General features: G+C 39.6%; 1 long non-coding RNA gene across 1 annotated transcript in view; it reads left to right on the top strand.

Moving 5' to 3' along the window:
• Positions 1-21,243, top strand: part of LOC145988391 (uncharacterized) — a 262,622-nt gene extending 241,379 nt beyond the window's left edge. Inside the window, exon 4 of the long non-coding RNA XR_014441750.1 lies at positions 21,115-21,243. This is a non-coding gene — a long non-coding RNA (uncharacterized LOC145988391). The remainder of the gene's footprint in view (positions 1-21,114) is intronic.
• Positions 21,244-21,784: the final 541 nt, after the last annotated feature.

Genomic DNA, 21,784 nt, shown 5'->3' with positions numbered 1-21,784 from the left:
TAATTATAGGTGTGTTTTAACTTTTTACCGAGCTCTTTGATATATATAGGTATTAGAAAACTAGGTACTAAATAGTATAGCCGACTTAATCATTTTGAATATATATATCCTAGTTTATATTACAGTCGTTTGTATTATCAGCACTCGTGTACTTGTAATCAAGTTAATTTCCTCTTGTCACTCAGTTAGTGTGTGCTTATTTTTTTGCATTGTAGTGCCTCAACAATGTGTAATGTCAATTATTATTTACTTTTGGAAACTATGACGCCTAGCTAATCGCGTCTCATACTTGACAGAGCGCTGGCCACGCGTATTTACATTGAAAGCAAGCCTACGGGGCTAATAAAAATCTCAAATATTCGAAGGTACACGGGAAATAAACCAAAGAGTCGGTTAGATATTTTTTCATGTAATGGTATATTGTGTTCACCCCTGCAGCGTGTGTGTGTGAGTGCATGATGGAATGAGAGCGAGGGGATATGTACAAGTAATGTGTTATATTACCATTGTTGTGTTTATTTTTGCTGAATACACGTATATATTCGTTATCCTACATGTGTTCTTGATTCATTTATATATATGTATAGATGTATATCCTCGTATGGTCGATATTTTTGGTTTTAGTCCTGAGTTTGAAGCTGTATAGCTTGTCTCCATTGACCGGAAGGGTTATTGTTCTATTATTACAACAATTATTATTATTATTATTGCTATAAATGAATAACAGCACCACTTTATGCACGACGTGGCTTACCGCCGGAGGTGTAAATAACCGACCCGGTGACATGAACCTGGAATTAAACCGTTAGCTGGTGGTAGGAATCGTATTTCCTTAACCGGAGACGCGAACCAAGGACCGACGACCGTCCAATCGGGCGGCCGCGGAACCCTGAACCTACGGACCAGCGGTAGAGTTGTTTGGCACCTCGACCTGGGGCCTTCGGTCTCCCGGACGAATGGTCAAACCCGTTACATTGTTCTCGATCTCGTTTCGATATCGTCGCTATGTGGAGGCACCAAGTAAACACTAAAAAAAAACACGCTCGTCAGTTTATAGTCCCAGGGCCTCCCCGACGGCGCAGTGGTAGCGTCGCCGCCTTGTAATCAAGGGGTCCCGGGTTCGATACCCGGTGGAGGCACAAGTGGTTCGGATCCCACTTTAAAACTGTAGGTCCAGTCCCGATTAGCCTTACTGTGCATAAAGTGGACTTAAAACACCAACTCAACTCAACAAGTTTATAGTCCCCCAGCAGGGTTGTTAAGGTTCCAGGAACCCTTAAATTTTAAGAGGTTCTATGAGGTTCCGCTAAAAAGACCGGAACTTTTTCTTTCTCGCACAATGTAAATTCGATCCAGGTTGCGTATTCTTTCATTGAAAAAAGGTCCCTGGACCGTATTTAAATTCATCCGAAAAAAAAAATCCTGGACCGAATTGAAATACTCATTCTCAGGTTCTTTACGGTCCAGAACCCATTTAAACTTGTTGATTTTCTCTCCTGGACCGGAATTGAATTTATTTAAAATTCCTGAACCTTGAACAACCCTGGGTGGCAGTACTGTACATTGCTGGTGGTTGTGGTGTTGTTGTGAAGTTTGGATAACGTTTATACACATGGAGAGACATATCGTCATAACCGTTTCCCTTTTGCAGAAACAGATTTCCCATTGGACGTAGAAACAATTTCCGAACACCCAAACGGCCCTGTTTTATACATTAAAAAGGCCACGAATGGCCGCAACACACTTTATTCTTTTCCCCGATTCAGAAGTGATTTGGCAAAAAGAACGATTCTTGTGTGCGTATGTTTTCGCCCCGCATTGCACACACACACACACACACACACACAAACGTGATTGTCCTGTGGCAAAATGTGCCCTATTTGCTCCCTCCCACCGGGCCCCCATTCGCGGTACTAATTTCGAGGACCATGCGCTTGTTTCGTGCTGGCATTACATCTGGTGTATTCATGCGCGACGGATGAAAATCAAGTCAGTAATGTTTGTAATGGATGACAAATTAAAGTCGTTTGTCGGCGGCCCAGTAGCATTTGTCCAGCAGAATTGTGGTATGTGGGAAGCTAGCCTCGGGTTTTGTGGAATACGGTTCGGGGGAAAGCTGGAGGGGTTAAATGCTAAGTTCCAACGTGCACACTCACCCTCCCATCCAGACCCCTCCTGTCTTGCATGAAGATGGTGAGTTTTTGTTCAGTACCCTCGCTTGTGCATCATTAATTGCTTCATTATTTCTTTATTTGAATATATTCTTTCGTCTTTGTACATACATATTTTTAATTTGGGAAAGTTTAGAATGGAATATGGCATAGTCTTTTTTTATCACTCACGACAGCAATTCATATTTTCCATGACACAGATTGTGAAAGGTTTATACAGATGGGACACTTCTACACACATAAACATCCGCAGTGCTGTGTGAAACTGCTGCCATCTATAGTGTGGGTTCGGAACTTACCAAACTGCAAGCCAGTATAGTTTGCTTTTAAGAACGTATTTTTCACTGTAAATTAAAGCATTTCATTCGCAATTTATAGTTTTGTTTTTGTATTTAAATTATTATTGTACACTTTTACTTGAGAGATATCTCGGGGGCAAACATTAAGTAGAAACGTCTGCAAGAAAATTCAAGCAAATTTCAATCTTATTAAATCAAGATGATTTCGATGTCCCACATAGGAGAGGAAAGAAAAAATTGCAGGGTCTGTGTTACCTGATGGTAACAGATCTGCAGGAAGGCTTAAACGACTGTGGAAAGGTAATATTTTGAGATGGACCTGAAGAAAATTGTAAAGATTTGACTGATCTTGACCAGGATAGAGACAAGTTTTGTATTACTGGGCATTAAAATTTTGGCTTTAGGAATGCCAAATAGACAAATGAGAGGTTGCTGGAAATAGTCAAGTTGGTCTGCTTACGTGTCTCATACAGAAAAAAGTGTTACTGCTCATCCAATCAAATATGTTCGGGTTCTGAATATCCATTCCAAACAATATTAATTGAACTGAATATTTGCCATTGTAGAGCAAGGCAGATAAGCACAGACTTTTTCCAAGCAGTTCTGGAGCTATTGCCATGGATCCTTTGACCCTGACATGCTCAGCATAATCAGCACAATAACCCTATGGGAACAGTAATGTATGTACTTGTTGAGAGTGCCGCTATTTAATACTACAAAATGAAGTTAGATTCTGAATAGATATGTTTTTCTTTCCCTGGTATACGGCCTTGTGGTAGTGTTTCTGTTCACTGAATTAGGAAGTGATGAAAATGTTACTTTCGCATGCGCGCAAACAAATTTTTCTCCCTGTCGGAGAAAGCTAAAAGTCCTAACGGTCGGATCTGTCAACGTCAAAGAGGGTGTCGTTTTACTTTGATTGATAACTGATCATTACTCTTAAGTAGAAACATGTGCAAGCGTTGTAAAAAGACACAAGTCTGGTACACATCCTTCCACTTGTCTTATCTCTGAAGGCATTAGGGAAGGAAATGTGATTCGGGATGAACTAGACCACCAATATGTTGTGGCCAAGGTGTTAAGATACAGATCGAGCACAATGAAATGACGTTAGCACTTTCAACGAGGTTATCCGGAATTTACGTTGGCTTCCTATGTGGTTTATCAAGCTATGGTGTAAAATGGTATGAAATTGTTACTAATGACGTTTCACATCAACATAGTGTCATCTATCGTTAATATTGGCTATATTCATCTGTAGAGTAAATGTTGAAGGTGTTGCAAGTTTCTCGGCATCCCCGATAGCGTAGTGGTAAACCCTGAAGACTAACTGAAGAATGCAGAGTTTAATTCCCGGTGAGTGCACATAGTGTTTCGGATCCCATTTTAAACAGTCCCAATTAGTCTAGCTTAAAGATCTTTGCCAAGCTTTGAATATTTTTTATCAAACACACAATCAAATCAGTAACGTTCGTGATTGTTGACAAAAACTTACTTTCCGATCACTCCTCGTACATTTAGTCATTGGAAAAAATAATCTGAAGGCTATTCTCTCGTGTATCTCAAGATACATACAAAAATTCACCAATCGCGTTGTACCGTGAAACGTTAAAAAAAATAATGTAATTGTACTGAATAGCACAATGAGTAAATACTCTTTGAATATCACGCTTGGCCGCCTTGAAGATGGCGGGCGGGGAGGGGGAACGTCACATTTTGTCCGCTAGCCCGAAACTGTCTCTGCAATCGTGACAAATGACTGTAGATGAGAAGGTTCCCAGCGGGGGCGCTTGGAGATCGGGTGACTGGAGGCCAAACAAACAACCTGCCCCCTCTGTCTGTGTTTTTACTCCAGAACTCTCTCCCAGAGCTGCTTGGCCACCCAGAAATTCAAGCGGTAAACAACCTTGTTGATGCGTCTGCCACCTACTGTCACTTCCTAGAATTACCGAGTATCTTGTTTTCAAGTATTGCGACCTGACCTGGCAACTCTGTAACGAAACCGGATAAAGACAATCATCCAGATAATTTTGTAGGGCAAAATTGGAGAAGATAAAACAGGTAGAATGAAATATGGTCCAAATAATCTATTGATTTGATAGTGAATATTAACAGGTAACGTCACGTCAGATTAGGACGGCGATATTTCTCCTTTGCTAATACAGGACAAACTGAATGGGGATGTAATAATCTGCTTTTATATACGAACACACAAAACGGTATATTGTTGTAGTATTTTATTACTATAATGTACTGTAATAGTATGTCCTTTATGTTTTCTATGGCCTTACACTGAATCTGTGCGCACGAATGCATATATACAGGATAGGATAGGCCATTTTAGAGGGTTCGTAGCGTCGAAATGAGGCGTCAACGAACAAAACGTTGTGAAGAGAGATTGTTCATCTTGATGTCCTCGACATCCTGTGAAGTTTGTCCATATTGTACGGAGACATCCTTTATAGGGAATAGTGGGGGTAATGGTGAACGCGGAGTTACACAAATTTACAAGACAAAAGGTACGAAATGTGACTCTTTCAGTGGCGTATCCTGGTTTTAACTAGTGGGTAATCTCCGACACTTGATTCATCCACCCACTCCTCAAGTCTCCCTGCAAATTTACCTCAACATCCATACAGGATTTATGAATATATGTGATAAAAATGTTACCTTATTGTTGCGACCACTGTCAAATAATTGTTGTGATTGCACTTGCAGTTAATCTACGTTTAGAATTTCAAATAATAAAACAAGAAAATATAATAAATCTATAAGAAAAAACCTGTAACAAAGAATATGAAAGGAATGCGGTAGTGAAATAAAAACCGTCAATATTAATTGAAGTCTAAAATTCAAGTTACCCCAGTGTCCAGTTACTCGTGCATTCCCGATTTTTGTTTGTATACATGGAAGTTTAAGTTCAAGACCTGTGTACAAGAGATGTTACTGGCCTACCTACATTAACTATTTCCAATTTCTCCGGAAAAGATCCCGTTCCAAATATTTTCACACGCAAATATTGTATTATATCCATTGCTTTTAACTTCAGTAAACACAGCACTAGCACGAATACAAACCACTAACAGCTAAACAAATATTACATTTTCGAATCGCTAATAGGAAGAACAGCACAAAGCCACCTACAACACGCATTCAATTCCCTGCGCCAATCTTCTATTGTGGTTCCTTACTTCTTGACTCAGAATTAAATTCCCTATGGATGCTGAAAAATTCCCTTTCCCAGCTTTAAATTCCCTGCGATGCGCAAGGTTTTATAAGTTGGAATCATTGCTTTTTTTGTTTATATATTTTATTCATACATCTTTTATCTTTATGATCATTATTAATCTAAAGCGGGGGAAAAACAACTTAAATTAACTAATTTATGTGTACGTATATATATATATAATTTATTTCTGATAGCTTTCCCTTTTAAAAATTATTCATTTCTGTGAAAGAAGTACTGGTTTTGAAGGCTACAAAGAAAGTAATCACGCATCTTAAAATACAAAAATGAAAAAAGTAAGCATATAGTTTAATTACTTCATTAATCGATTGATTAAATTGTTATTTGACGTCGCTTTTCTGCCAATTTTGGTTAATCACTACGAGTGATGATATGACATTTATGAAGGGACATTTACCAAGAACACCCAGGCCTGTATTCGAACCCTGTAGCTCTGGCGTCGTAGGGAGCTGTGCTAACACTCCGCAACGGAGGTCGGTGTAATTTCTTGAATTTCTAGTTCAAATTTTATTTTATTTAATTACCTTCATTTTCAATATTAAAGTTTTTTTTCCTTTTACAATATCTGTTGAAATAGCAGAGATCAGTAAGACAGAAGCAAATGTAAAATGAGAATTAACATAGAATTGGTTCGCAAATGTTGTTCAGATTTCCCTGTTTCTCGCGCATTTTCAGATGTATTTTCTCTACTTTCTTTTTCAGTACGCAATTTGTGAACCCAGAATTCTGTTTTTTTTTCCCGAGAAATTTCTCTGTCGTAAACAACACAGCTCCTACGATACAAAGGCCATCGGGGAAGAATGGCAGAAGAGGGCGCCACTGCCAGCCGAGGGAACGGCAAAGGCTCTGGGGTGGAGAGTGCGACCGATGGACTCTCTCCAGAAGGAGCTTACCCTTGCCACGGAATAACCGCGCCTGAGAAGCAGTGTTTCCTACCCCTCCCGTAAGGGATTTAAAGGGAGCCGGTGGAATCTCACCATGACGTCACCAGATTCCACCAGCTGGAGAAAAAGCCTCACGGACATTCCGCGGCAAACGGTTGAAAACATTTTCGCGCTGGAAGCAAATAAATATGTGACAAAGATTGGTTCGGAAGAATATTGTGAAGAAATAAAAAAACAACTTTTTAAAAAATTATAGCCGGGTCATCTCCGATTACCTAGGTGACCCAGAGTATACGCCGCTGGACTCTTTCTATGTGCAGTGCCGCAGTGGTCCAGTCGGTAGAGCGTCTGACTGTCATGTAGGTAGGCACGTATCTAGAATATATTTCGGGGAGAAGGTGGTCGAACAAAGTGTCTCAAAATAATAATAATGTTTAAATTACAATAATTATAATAGTATTAAAGTAGTATTAATTAAAATATTCAAATTAATTAATATTATATTTTTATTTCATGAATAGGTATAGTTAAGGTCGGTAAAATTTGTAAAAAAAAAACAACTGCCCTGGCAAGGAAATTAATGTCAAATAGATAAAGAATTGAATATTTATTGAATATCAAAAAAGGATGTTAGATCCAGTTGACGAAAAGTAAAGTTCCTCGTAACATTATGTGCATGTTATTATAAGTAATAATAAATCTTGCATAAATCATCTTTGGTAGTGTCATTCAAAGTCGTATGATCCCAATATAACCCTTGACTTTCAATAAGATTGGCGGAAATAAATATCCCTCGATTAAGCAACTAGTATATTTCGTATCAATCCCTAAGATTATATGTTTATTTTATTAAGTCTCTCTGAACGCTTCACGTTGACCAGGGCATTCACTTGTTTTTCTCAGTTGTCTCAAGCCTCTGAGGCATGTTTATAATGCACAGTGTTGCGCTATGCAAACCTCCTGAGCATTCAGGAAAACAGGTAGTTCCTTCTGTTTATGGAGTCAGCGGTTTGCGTAGTGGCAATTAATAACACGATTCGGCATAGAGGAAGAGCTCGATGGCCTAGTGATATAGAGGTGAGACAAGCTGAGAGGGGACTGACTTTTGGGATTGAGTTGAGAGAGAAGAGGTGGTCAGCAAGGCAGTAGGTCAGAAGTGGAACGACGCTTTGGTCGACGAATTGGAGAAGCTAACAGAGGACTTCGCTTATTCTATTCAGCTTAATAATTCAGATAGACAGGTAATTATCCTAACATCCAGCCATGATTCAGGTTCAACGGTTCACAAAACCCAACGAGTGACCATTGTCTTTTCTGTAGTTTAGTTCCTTAGTGTGATTTTGTACCTTTCGCATTGCCAAGCGTTAACTCGTCATGCCAATGACGAGTGGTCTCATCAGAGGATGAATGATGAGTAACTTACATCACCCACTGATTAATTGGTTAACAGTTTAGGTATTCATAAGATCCCACGAACTTTAAGGTTCGTTACGATTTTCATTATTTATTTTATTATTTACCCCACCTAGTGGTTGCAGGACCTTTAGGGCTTGCGTGCTCTAACGATTCGCTAGGTTATACCAGCGGTAGCATGGCTACTGGTAGGGTCTACCATGCTGGGCAGGCTAGTGAGAAGCCAGACTACGAAGCAACCTACTGGTCAACGGCTCCAATGGCGGAAGAAGATGGATGGTCATTTCAACGACTGAGGAGGCGGACGAACCTAGAGGAGTAATACCTCTTTAAAAAACCATCGTTCAGCTGGCTCCGGCTGATAGTACCATGTTATTGCCCCTTACCAGGGTTACGGTGAAGACCTCAACTGCAGATGCGGAAGAGGAGTCCTTTAGTACGGCGCAGATGGCGGAAGAGGCAACCCGCTCTCTTGGGAACAGCGAAGAGAGAACAACTGCCTTGTGGTGAAGAGGGATCTTCAAAGGCTAAGGCAGATAACCCCAACAGAAAATCCAGCCTTGGCTCCAGAGGCTGTGAGGTTCTCCAACCGGACACCTTGTCGCTGGGCCAATCACCCGCACAGGGTCATCATCAACCGATTCAGAGAAATTCAACATGCCTCGGAAGTGCCGGACGGAACTTAAGACGAAGACTGCGCAGGGACAAGGAATTAAGAATAGGAACTTGGAATATAAGATCAATAAATGGGAAGGAGATGGAACTAATAGAGGAGATGGGGAAATATAATATCAAAATACTAGGATTGAGTGAAGTGAAAAATAAAGGTAGCGGGGAAAAGAGAATGGATAAGATCTATGTACTTAGATACTCTGGTCTCCCAATAGGGAATATAGCAAAGGAAGGAGTTCGAGTAGTGGTAGCTGCAGAAATAGATCAGAAAGTGACCTGCTGGGAAGCCATCAGCTCAAGAATTATGACCATGGACATTGCCCTAGAGAAGCCAATAACAATAATACAAGTATATGCCCCCACAGAGGACGCAAATGTAGCAGACATTGAGTTTTGCTACGATCAACTTCAGAGAACAGTAGAAAAGATTGAGCAAAAAGAAAGATACATTATCATCATGGGAGATTTAAATGGAAGAGTGGGTAATGACCGAAGAAATTGGCAGGGAGTGCTTGGGACATATGGAGAAATAGAAATGGACAAAGACTGCTCAACTTCTGTGTGGTAAATAAGATGGAAATAGGAAACTCATACTTTAAACACAAGAAAATCCACTAAATTACTTTTGAAGGCGATGGAAGATAAGCCAAAAGCATTAACGACTGTATTATATTCCAAGATAGTATGGAAAGATATCTCCGGGATGTAAAAGTTATACGAGAGGCAGAGTTAACAACGGACCCCAGACTATTAGTCATAGATACAAACTTCAGAATTGGAAAAAGGAAAGCAACAAAAGCATATACCAGAATTAAGAGTGAGGAACTCCAAAACACAGAGAAAACAAAGGAATACAAACGAGTATTAGGGGATAAGATAAATACATTACGAATAGAGGGGTTAGACGATGACATAGATCAAAATTGGTCACATCTGAAACAAATTATACTAAAATCAGCAGAAGAAGTATGTGGGAAAACTAGAATTAAACCTGAATCAAACCGTAGGACAAAATGGTGGAATGAGGTAGTAAAGAATGCAGTAAAAGAAAAGAAAAAAGCCTGGAAAGACTACTTGGAAACATCTACTCCACTGAAATATGAAGAATACAAAAAGAAGAGGAATGAAGCCAAACAGATTGTCAAAGAAGCAAAAGAAGCATCTTGGGCAGAATTTGGAAATGATGTAGAGGAGAATTTCAGACAAGATAAGAAGAAATTCTGAATGGTGATCAAGGACATCAGAGGGAAATATGGCAAGGGAATTAGGAGTGTACGTAATAAGAATAACGAATTGGAAACTTAAATGGGAAAAGTCTTAGAGGTTTGGAGACAGTACTATGCAGAAACGTTTAGGAAAGAGTAGAGGAGAATCCAACCAAGATAATGAAGGATATGTAGGGGAAGAAGAGATGGAAAGAAATATAATAGAAGCAGATGTAAAAGATGCAATTAAGAGAATGAGAAATGGAAAAGCAGCAGGATGGGATGAAATATATCCAGAGTTCATAAAATATGGAGGCAACGTGCTAAAGGCGGAATTAACCACATTGTTTCAAAAAATGTGGACAAAGGGGAAAATACCGAAGGATTGGGAGAAGAACATTATAATGTTCATTTATAAGAAAGGAAATACTACTGACTGTGGAAACTATAGAGCTGTATGCCTTTCTTCGGTAGTAATGAAAATATACTAAAGTATAGGCTATTGAAAGGAATATTGCAAGATTGTCTAGAATCAGACTTCGAAGAGGAACAAGCGGCATTCCGTCCAGGGAGACAGACACAAGATCATATATTCGCAATGCGAACCATATCGGACAGATTTTTGAGCAGAGGAAAAGAAGCAAACCTGGCATTCCTCGATTTGAAAGCTGTTGATACCAGGGAAGGTAAATGGAAATTGCTAAAAAGGAGGAAGATCCCACCAAGACTATTCAGAGCAGTAAAGTCGATGTATGAGAAAGTAGAAGGAGTTGTTCGACTGAACAGCGAAACATCACAAACCTTTACGATGGATAGAGGAGTAAAACAAGGGGACAGTTTGAGCTCATTACTCTTTATAACAGTAATGGATGAGTAAACGAAGAACAGAGAAAACCAAGGTAGGAATGTGAAGAATGAGGCCAGTGTATTGTCAAACTTTGGTGTATGCCGACGATATAGTACTCGTTGCAAACACAGAGGAAAGGTTACAAAGAGCGGCACTAGAATAGACAGAAACATTAAAGGAAAAAGGAATGATGGTTAATGAAAGTAAGATAATAGTAATGAAGATGAGGAGAAGAGAAGATCAATTAGGAAACCTAAACATAAACTGTAATGGAAATCAACTCGAACAGGTCCCAAGTTATGAATACCTTGGAACAATACTTCATCAAAATATGAAAATAGAGCCAGAAGTCTCAAATCTTGTCCGAAAAGCAAATAATGCATATTATCAATTGAACTAGACAATATTTGGAAAACGAGAAATAGGAACGAGAGCCTAACTACAAATATAGAGCCAATACTATTGTATGGAAGTGAAAATATAAGGGAAGAGCTGGAACAAACATCAATTGAAAACCATCTAAACAAAAGACATATGAAATGGTTTGGCCACGTAACCAGGATGGAAGAGGAAAGGCAACCCAAGCAGTTCTTGGAGTCAAGACCAGAAGGAAGAAGACCGAGGGGCAGACCAAGGAAGACGTACGAGGATATGGTGGAAGAATTAGGAAGAAAAAGAGGGAAGACACTACAAGAAGAATGGAAACAGTGGGTTGAGGCATCCCGGACGCTGTAATGGTATAAGGGGTGGAGAAAGAAGAAGTATTTTATTATTTAATTTTTGTACTTAGTGTTTCCTGAGGGGCGGGCGGACACCCTAACTACGTTCTTGCATGCAGGAAACCTGGTTTCGCTTTCCCAGGGTGGGTGATCATAGGTCAGGATTATCACGCTGTGTTCCTGAATAAAGGAACTCAGGTGTGTATCCTATGTGGTAAAGGCAGCCGGAGCGTCGTGAATGTGTGCCCCCCACAATGTGCCTTCATAGCTTGGACCCGATTTGAAAATTTGGGGTATTGTGAGCGTTGTGCTTGAAAGTAGTATATTATCAGTTTTGTCTTCAGTGATATCAGTCATACAGTCACGGACACTTCTATGTTGTAACGATTCCATGGAAAGTAAATGGAGTCGTTGCAACCCAGAAGTGCCCATGACTGTACCTTTAGGGATAGGTCTTTTCTTAGTCGGCAAACTTCCGTTTGAAAGAACAACTTGTAAGAGAAAGCAATATAGCCTCTTGTCGTTACGTTACTGTCGCATTTGGCTTTTATTGGTTACGAGGGAAATGAGACGCACAGCTTGGGATACCCTGCATGAGGAAATATTCTGGCGTTGGAATGTACGACACTCGTATCGCAGCAGTTGGGAGCATTGAATGAACTTTCAATTCAATATCTTCACTTACACTTGCATTTTGACTCATAAGAAAACCCTATCTCCAGCCTGCTTCTTCCCATTTCCACATTCACATCGCCCATCACGCCGGCAATATCCTTTTTCGGTATGAATTGAATTGAGAGTGACTTTTCTATCTGTTCATAACAAAGCTTACGTCTCTTGAAGCTCTTTGCTGCTTCTTGAAGCACACATTGAGGTATTGGAACATCTTTGTAGGGATCATTCAGTGTGATGTACGTCCTGCTACGTACAAGCTTGTCTCCAGTGACAAGATAGCGAGAGCTTTATTTTATGTTGGCAAAGGCGTAGCCAGGCATGGGGCCGCGGGGACAGGGCCTCTCCCGAAATTGGACCTAATTACTTTGCTCTGCAAGGAAATCTTAAGGGAAATAAAAATAACATTTGTATGTAGATTTTCGGGTGGTGAATTCTAGCATGACATGAAGAGTTGACTGGTTTTCAAGTTATTCAAGGAAGTGTAGTTACTGAGACTACTCACTCACTCAAATATTGTGTGTCCTAAGCTACATATTGTAAAGAACTTTTCTCAATAGAAATAAATGCTGACCCTTTTCGAAGACACCCAAATGTAAACCTCACTTCCATGTAGTACACCCAGTACGCATTTTGCAGACTAGCGAGGTTCTGGCGTCTGGCCTCTCAGCCAGTATAATCCTTCATCTTACCCCCATTCATCCTCATCTTCGCGATTAGCCAAAAGTGTCATAAAAGCGAAGTAAAATGAATCAATGGCAATAACAGAACCAGCGTTAATTGTTGCTCGAAATGGCTTTTAAATGGACATAATAATGCAAATTTAGTATTTTCCAAGATTTCCAGTGTTCTGTTACGCCTTACAACATTCTGTAAAGAAGACCGCAAAAACTGCAAACTTTCTGCAGTGAGCTAGTGTGTTTCCATAATATTATGGCACGACCATAAGTTTTCGAATACAGTAATCAAAATGTACATAGTGGCAGATACATTGCAAATTATTTTTGGTACTATTTCCACAAGTTTTCACCTTTTTTTAAAAAAAATCAAAGGTTGGATCTCGCCAGGAAAAGAAATTCTTGTTACAGCCCTGTATGTGGACCAAACTTCCGATTGTTGAACACTACACTAGTATTAATGTTCTTAGGGTCTCTTGTGTACTTGCCTTTTCCTGTTCTGTTAAAATGACTTATACCAGAAACCATGGAATTTGGTAGTTGAACAGGAATGCGCTACTCCACACGTGACTAAGACAAAGCGGGCGAGGACCAAGAATAGATTTCATTCGCTGGTGTGGCAACGTTCATCATACAGTATTGCCTTTTCGAAGCGTCAACGGTTTCTCCAATCAGAAACAGAGCATTCATTGCCAATCCCGATCTCTTCAACGAACATGCAACTTTGAATCATGTATATCACAAAGGAACAACTGCAAAACAACATATATTGCTGCGAATCTCGGAACTAATCCATTTCCAAAGCAACATTGTGGCAGCAACGGAAACAGTGCAAACTTCACATTCGTGTTGCGAAGCTTTGCATTCTTATCTGTTGCTGTTCCCGTTACCAGCAGAAAATTCTGTTCGTGAGAGGGCGTCGTGTTCTTCCTCGGAAAATGCAAAACTGAATTGAGCGAATTAACAAATAACTGGGCTGAAATTAACGAAAATGGGGGTCAATATTGCCGGTAGGAAGTGTAGTGGAAGACATAACCGTGACAATTAGCCTGAATGGATAGAAACATGAGGAGAGATAAGGATCTCGTTTTGATGCCACCAGCAATTCTCCCCCTCCTGTTCTCGGTTACGGTTGCGCAGAAAATATGCGCACAAAGTTAATTTAGATGTGCGCGCAGTTATCTCTATTATCAAAGAGGGAAAACTCATATTCTCTCCATATTGCACAAGCAAACACTATATTTTATTTACAGCAAACAATTGAAAAAAGTGCACGAGGGTTCATTTGGAAATTAACGGTTGTGTTTTGTTACTATATTATGCAATGACTATACTTTCCACACAGTCTGGCAATGTGTTTTGTATTTTTACGTCGCATTTCTGCCACTCTTGGCTAATTGAGACGATGAGGATGAACTTGATGAAGGAACACTCGAAAATAACTGAACACCCAAGCCCAGGCCGGGATTAGAACCAGGCAACGGCGTTACCCCCACACCCCCTATACGCCTTCATGGCGTGGTGCTAAGCACAGGGGAGCACTTTACCTTTTTTTACCAACGTCGGCGGCGGGATCGGAAGTTCACTTTATGATCGAGTAGGCACATCACGACTGGGCCTACAGTTTAACGTGGGATCCGAACTAGTAAAATGTCTCCCAACCGCGAATCGAACCTGGTACAGGGATCCTCGGGATTAACATGCCCAGAAATTTCATTGATGTGTCTTATTAGAAGGGGGAGACTTAGAATTTCACCAATCGCTCTAACCCTCAATTGTAAGGCAACGTGCTTTCGTGTAACCTTTATACTGTACAAAAATGTTTTCCGCAAGTATTACGTAGGCATGGACGTCGCGAGTAGGACGGCATCGTTCACTTCAAATTAGAAAAGAAAGCATAAAGTTTACTGTTTGATAGTTGATGTCAGAGATAAATTTAATTTGTATTCCAGAAAAATAGTCTAAGGAAAGAAATGCGCAAACTTCAAAAATTTAGTGCACCAGGTAAGAACCTTATATATTTTTTCATATTATACCACTTAAATCCAAGGAATAAATGGTTCAATGAGGTTTCAGTATTCCTAAAATGAGATTTTTATGTGCGTGGTTTCTTAGCGTGAATTCGTGACTAAATTCAATAATTTTTCTTGAACGATGTAGATAAATGTTAATAACAAAATAAAATAATGTGAAAAGTAAAAGTCTCTCCCCAATGATATAATCGTCTGCTCCTTCACTTTCTAAGAGAAAGTGTTAGTGCGACTTCGCTTTCAATTTGCCTCAACAAAAGGCGGTCTATTTTTAGTTTTCATTGAGTACAGCCTATGCTATAACATCAAGAACATAGTAGCAATATTCGCCTTTTCTGAGACATGAACTTCCGTTTGGAAGAACAACGTGTAAGAGAAGGCAGCATGGTGTCTTGTTACGATTCTGTCGCATTTAGTTTTTATTGATTACAGCTTTGTTCACGTGACATGTTCAATTAGTGAATATCCTTTCATTCCTCTAACACGAAATCTCTGAAGTCAACATGTTTGTTAACCTATTTGGACACGTTTATTCTTATGGTTTCAATTATACAGTAGTTTGTACTACATGTAACACTGGAATTCATATAAATAATTCAGAATAAAATACAGGACGTGAATGAATTCAAGAGCTAACAAAAACGCTACATTTGCGCGGACAACCCACTCTTATCGACAATAGCACCAGAGCCAAACAGGCAGCTATATCTCGATTACGCGTTAACGCGAGAGTTAAAGCCACGATATGGTCAGTAATGAGCGTATTATGACTCTAATATCTATTCTTCATGGCGATGAATGATGAATATTAGTTCCAGTTCATACATGGCCTCGCGTTATCTTTGTACTATTGTTGTTCAGGGTAATTTCAAAAAATATCTGCCACTTCCATGTTCGGTGTTTACATTTGGGAATAATGGCGCACCTAATGTTTATTCTGTAATACATACTGATGGCTGCCAACCAACTAGTATAAGGGATAGAGCCGGGGAAGGGCCGAAATCGATGATCTTTTGTTGAAGCTGTCTGAACCCGAAACTTTGCCCTACTATTACTGCTAGCGGCCGGAGTCGTCCAATGAGATACTTTAGCGCCACATCTGTGCACTCGGTCAATATGTGAACTACATGCTTCCGAGTGATTTAAATACGTGCCACTAACGCTACTGCTTCCAGGTCAGAGATAAAAATATGACGGCAGATTAGTATAGAAGCAACTTGCACTTATCTGAGCCGCCATTAACCTATTAATACACGGCCCGTAGTAGGTCACAACTTCACAATTGAACTTGCTTCACGTGGAAGACCGCTTCAGGCACTCTAAAACTTCTACCTCGTTTGTATCAACCAGTGATGAACATACCGATCCTTTAAAATATGTATTTTAGGACATGAAATCAAGTAAAATGAACACACTTTGTGTCACCTTTTCGTGAGATTCGCACATGTATTCCCTTTTTAACCCCTCTTTGATGTTTCAGCACCTTTTTCCTTCCTTTTCTTTCATATTTGGTTAACAAATTAGACAGAAAAATAAATGATTTTCACTCATCTTTAGCAGCTACATAAAATTCTATAGTCTCATTTTGTAAAGCAGAACGAAAGCTATGAAATGGTATAATCATTGCAGCCTCAATAGTTCCCAAGATAATGTAGCAAAACCCGCGAGAGAAAACATAAACTTCAACAAAACCTATTCGGTACAACCAGAGTTCTCTCTGCGGTCCGCGCGCATTATATACAGAAGGCACAGATAAAGAGAGCATTGAATAAAGGCATTTTATCAGCACTTTTTTTTTTTTGCACCTTTTTGAAAACATTTTTAAAACTTTTTCTTTCCATTTCCCGACCATAATTTTTCACCTTAAAATCCTTTCCCTAGTAATAAGCACTGAATCAGTCCTTTTCACGATTAAAAGTCAAAATAAGGAACGCATTTAAATTCTTATCGTCCATTTTGCCAACTGCTAAATTATAGGATGGATCAGGATACGCTTCAAGCTTGTATGAATCTGTCAACTGAGGTGGACGAGGACAGAAGTTTCAATGGTGATGTCATTCACAGATATATGCTGTAGAAAGCCTAGACGCTTTAGGTTGCTGTAATTGTAAATTATTGGATGCTATATTATTATTTAATTGATTTTCTTAATCTCATTCTTAAACATGATAGTTAATTAAATCTAATTGCACTTAATTTAATTACATGCCAGATGTAAGAGAAAATTTTAAAATATTAGTATTGTTTTATTGGTATTATAATTTGATGCCTATGACACCTCCCTTGAAGTCTGATGCCGCCTTCCCCCTGGAGGAAAGTCTTGCTCCCCCCCATTTATCTTAACTTGAAGCCTCTGCCATAAGAAATACGAATAAAGATTAAATATTGAACACTACATCTATGGAGTAAATGAAACTGAACACGTTACCTCTACCCCCCCTTTCCACACATTCCATCACTAAAAACCTGTTCTGAATAATGCAATGTTCTTTCTTTAACAAACCTTGCGGGTAGTCGAAATAAGTACTCATATAAACCTGGCATTTGTCATTAGAATTGCAGTACAATTGCGAATACTGCCTACGAATGCATGCAAACTTAAAACATGGAGAAAGATCAACATAAAGAACAATAACCAGAGCCGGATTTGGATATATGGCCCCACAATCCTCACCCACACAGATACTATCATACTTATGGGCCATTTTTTTCATTTTGTTGCTCCTTTCAAAGCAACTTTCTCCAGAGACCGAGATTGCAACCCCACAACTTCCTCCCCTAAATTACAGCCCCTTGAATACGTAGTATGGAAAACGGCACTGTTCTGGGCGGTTTCCACTCGAATATGATACCGCTAGAGGCGCTGGTGTCGGACCCGCTACGTGGAATTCGTCTGCTTATAATGGAAGTAAATGGAGTTTTCGCTGCAAGATCTGATTCTTTTACATGAAGCATTTCTATGAATATGATAATTGAAATGATATTTGGCACAGTGGTCGTGAAGATATTAACGAACATTCTAGACAGTTGACCACGTTCTGTTATCGTGACTTTTATTTATAAATAATAAGGGAAAAAATATACGCGTGGAATGCTCTTCGTAACTAAATCTTTGTGCATGAATTTGGTTCATTATTATTATCATCATTTCTTTTAAAGATATACACACTGAAGCATTTGTATTTTTTATATTTACTGTCTCTTTTCTTTCACTTGAAACTAATCGCGGCGATTATGATACCTGATGATTGCATGAAACAACAAAAGGAAACCCACAACACGTCCTTAGTGCCATCGACATGAGTGTAAGGAAACTTTCAGACCAATGGGACAAGCGATACGGGATGTTCACACTGATGTGACTAGTGACACAGACACTTCCAGACTGTAAAATAGCATTCATTGCGCATGAGGGTCCAAACAGCAAATCGTTCAGCAAGCGACACGTTCAGCACATGTTCATATGTCGTATTCGCGCCACACGGAGAGTTCCCAACGAAGTGACAGTCTATTAGCAAGCGTTTGCTGCTAATTGTGCGAACAAAAAATCTAGGCGCCACGATAAACCGCACTTACAACAACAGATGTAAGCGACACGATAAGCCGCACCTGTCGCTTGCGTGTCGCTCAAACTGGGCCATTTCCTCAATAGCTTGCAACGTGTTGCAGTGGTTGTTGTTCGCGCATGCGTGTCTCGCTTTAGGGAGATTGCGCACCAAAGCGACAAGCGTCACGCGACACTTATCGCTTGAGAATTTCACCAACCAAACGCTGGCCGTCATGCCGCTACGGTGTGAAACGTTGATCTTGATTGGCTCGTTTCCAAGCAACATGTGTCGCTTCGGTGTGAAAGGATACTATTTATATTCTAATAACATAGAAAAATAAACTCTAGTACACAATCCAACACCTGGCGTCCGGAATCACATTGCGATGTTTCTTCTTGTATTACACATACTATTTACTTTATTTTTCTTTCCAAATTAATGCCATTTCGTGACTGCAAATCACTCCACAAATATAACTTTTTTTTTTTTTTATCAATTCACGTACCGTCTTTCAAGACAAACAAGTCTACACAATATATTCCAAAAACTAAGTCACATTACTTTCATAAGAAAATTAGTTGCGATATTGATCGCACTGCCATCTATGTTGTCATCCGTCTCGGAAACCATTTTCTTGGGGGTCGTTTTCCACACTACGTATTCAAGGCGCTGTACCTAAATCTTGGTCTAAGAATAACACCTTCACTCAACCTCACATACACGCAAGAAGAGTTGAAACAACCATTGCACAACTGGGAATCCAATATGATTTACACTGATAAAAAAGAGCTAACAAGAACTTGACTGACTGACCGGCTACCAGAGTTCCAGACACGAACGTATTTTTGTGTTTGTCCCATCTCCATTACATCATTCATCCTCATCTTCGCGATTAACCAAAGATGTATAAAAGCGACGTAAGATAACCATAATAGAATGTCATTGGCTAAATAGATTTATCTTCAATCATTTACTAATATGCGACTGCCCAATTATATGTCTTCTCGGACTGTATACTGAGAAAAGCGTAACTTTTAACCACTGGGCATTATTAAATAAGGGTCTCCCGATATCATAGTGCGGGTTCCCAAACCTTTTCGTTCCACGACGCCCTTAGTGTTCCTAAATTTTTCCGCGGCGCCAAGTCAGAATCTAACACTTTCAGCGCTCAGTTAGTGTTGTTGGGTTGCTTGCCTTAGGCTATTAAAAAAAATGAAGACATTCAAATCAAGAAGCATTTAATATTTAAAAAAGTACTAAATAAGAACATATTTGGAACAATCATATCATAACATGTCATTTCAGTGAAAATATTGGAAATTTTCGCGGCCCACACTTTGGGAGCCACTGGCACAGTGGTAAACGCTGCCTCCTTCTAATCATTGGGTTCAATCCTCGGTGGAGCTATATTGCACAGTGGTCCGGATCCCACTTTAAACTGTAGGACCAGTTCCGATGAGCTAGTATGAGTAGACGTACAACAAACTTTGGTAATGTTAAATACGACGGTGGATAGTTTAAGACCTAATCTAATCCCGTGTGCAATCCGTTTTCATGTTCTGTGGAGTTTATTCGTATTTACCTAACATGTAACGTACAAGGTTCGCCCATAAAAAACAGAACTTTATTTTATTTATTAAAGAAAACAAGTAATTACCTTCAAATTACTTTATCACCTTCAATATAATCACCAGAGGAGGCAATAATAAACTTTGACCAGCGTTTGTACAGGTCTTGGAAACACTGATGATAGTCATTGACAGTAAGCGTTCGCAAAATACACGTAACATTTAATATAATGACTGCGACGTCGTCAAATCTTCGCCCTTTCATAGCCATCTTGAGCTTGGGATAAAGGAAAAAATCAGCATGCGATAAGTCCGGAGAATATGGAGGGTGATTTATCACTGTCATTGAATGCTTAGCAAGGTATTGTTGTACAGACAATGCGGTATGAGGCCGAGCATTATCGTGTAACAGAAACCATTGGCCAGAATCACAGAGGTCCTTCCTAACCCGCTTCATCCTGTTTCTGAGTAGACCAAGAACTTCCTTGTACAAGTACAAATGAAGTATGTCTGACAGTTGCTGCGTGGTTAAACGTCTATCACCTCTCACCAGTGCACGAACTTTCTCCACATTGTCTCCATTCCTTGACGTTGAAGAGCGTCCTGATCTTAGTTCATCATCGACACTTTCACGTCCACCTTTGAAACGATTGTACCAGTCATACACCTGGGTTCTTGATAATGCTGCATCACCATACACTGACCGTATCATCGGTAACATTTCGGTAAACGATTTACCCAATTTGTAACAAAACTTTATGCTGTAACGTTGTTCCATCTTGGTGCGTGTATTTTGTACGCCGCTGCACACGACCTGCATCTAACGCACGCTGCCCCGATACCGACAGCCTGTAACAGGTTGAAACATGTACTGGCGGGAAGTTTAGATATAGCTCTTTGCAGTATTGCCAGAATGCGGTTCCTTTTTATTTGGTTTGGTTATTTTTTTTGACAGTTCGGTTTCTTTATGGGCGGACCTTGTATATTAGAATATACAAAATGTATCAGTGTTGTGTGTATAAAAGCTGTTTTTTACAGACCCGTCAGCAACAGAGAAATATGGCAGACTTATTTTCATTTCAATTAACACAACCTTTTTCAGGTACGTAGTTGCAACAACCTTCTACAAATTCATTAACTTCACTTCTTTTTTCTTTTTCAGAAAGATGTAAAGGCCAAACTGTACGTGTGTGCTACAGATGGAACACGAATATATCTAGGCTAGAACAACAGTCTCCTACCCAGCATTCCTTCCGTCATCTCAGAATTCTCCCATAGAGATGGATTATCTGCGGCACGAACTCGGAACATTGTGCAGCAAATCTGACGATATTTGGAAATGTCTTACGAGCTATTCTTGCTAATACTACACTTTTATTGTATTTCTTCGCTAATAAAATATACTTGCAATTATTGACGTTGTCTAGCTTTCTCTGTACCCGAAAAAAAACTATCAATATTACCTTCTGATTTGGTACTGCGCAGATGTTCTTCGTAAAGAAAGGTAGGGAATTCTAGACACCGTTGACGTCATCATTGTTCCAGAGGCTACTGGTCACGTTGCAGCATCACCGACAGACGAAATCCACAGAGCGTTAATCAAAAATTTGTTGAAACCAAAATTCGCTTAAATTTCTAAGAACTATCAAAATTATATTTCATGTCTTCTGAAGTACACATATTGAGAATTCTGATCTCAATATTGAGATATCGTCAAATTATTTTGAACTGGAAAGTACCCGCTACTCTCTATACAGGGAGGACACAAAGTGAGCGTACCCCTTGGTTTTCGTCGGAAAGTGTGTTGAATTGTTGTTGATTTGCAATCGTTC

Source organism: Lepisma saccharinum, chromosome 5, assembly GCF_977018435.1.
Source record: "Lepisma saccharinum chromosome 5, izLepSacc3.1, whole genome shotgun sequence".
NCBI classification, from domain to species: Eukaryota; Metazoa; Arthropoda; class Insecta; order Zygentoma; family Lepismatidae; genus Lepisma; species Lepisma saccharinum.
Note: the sequence above shows the minus strand (reverse complement) of the source record. Positions and strands in the feature narration are given on the sequence as shown.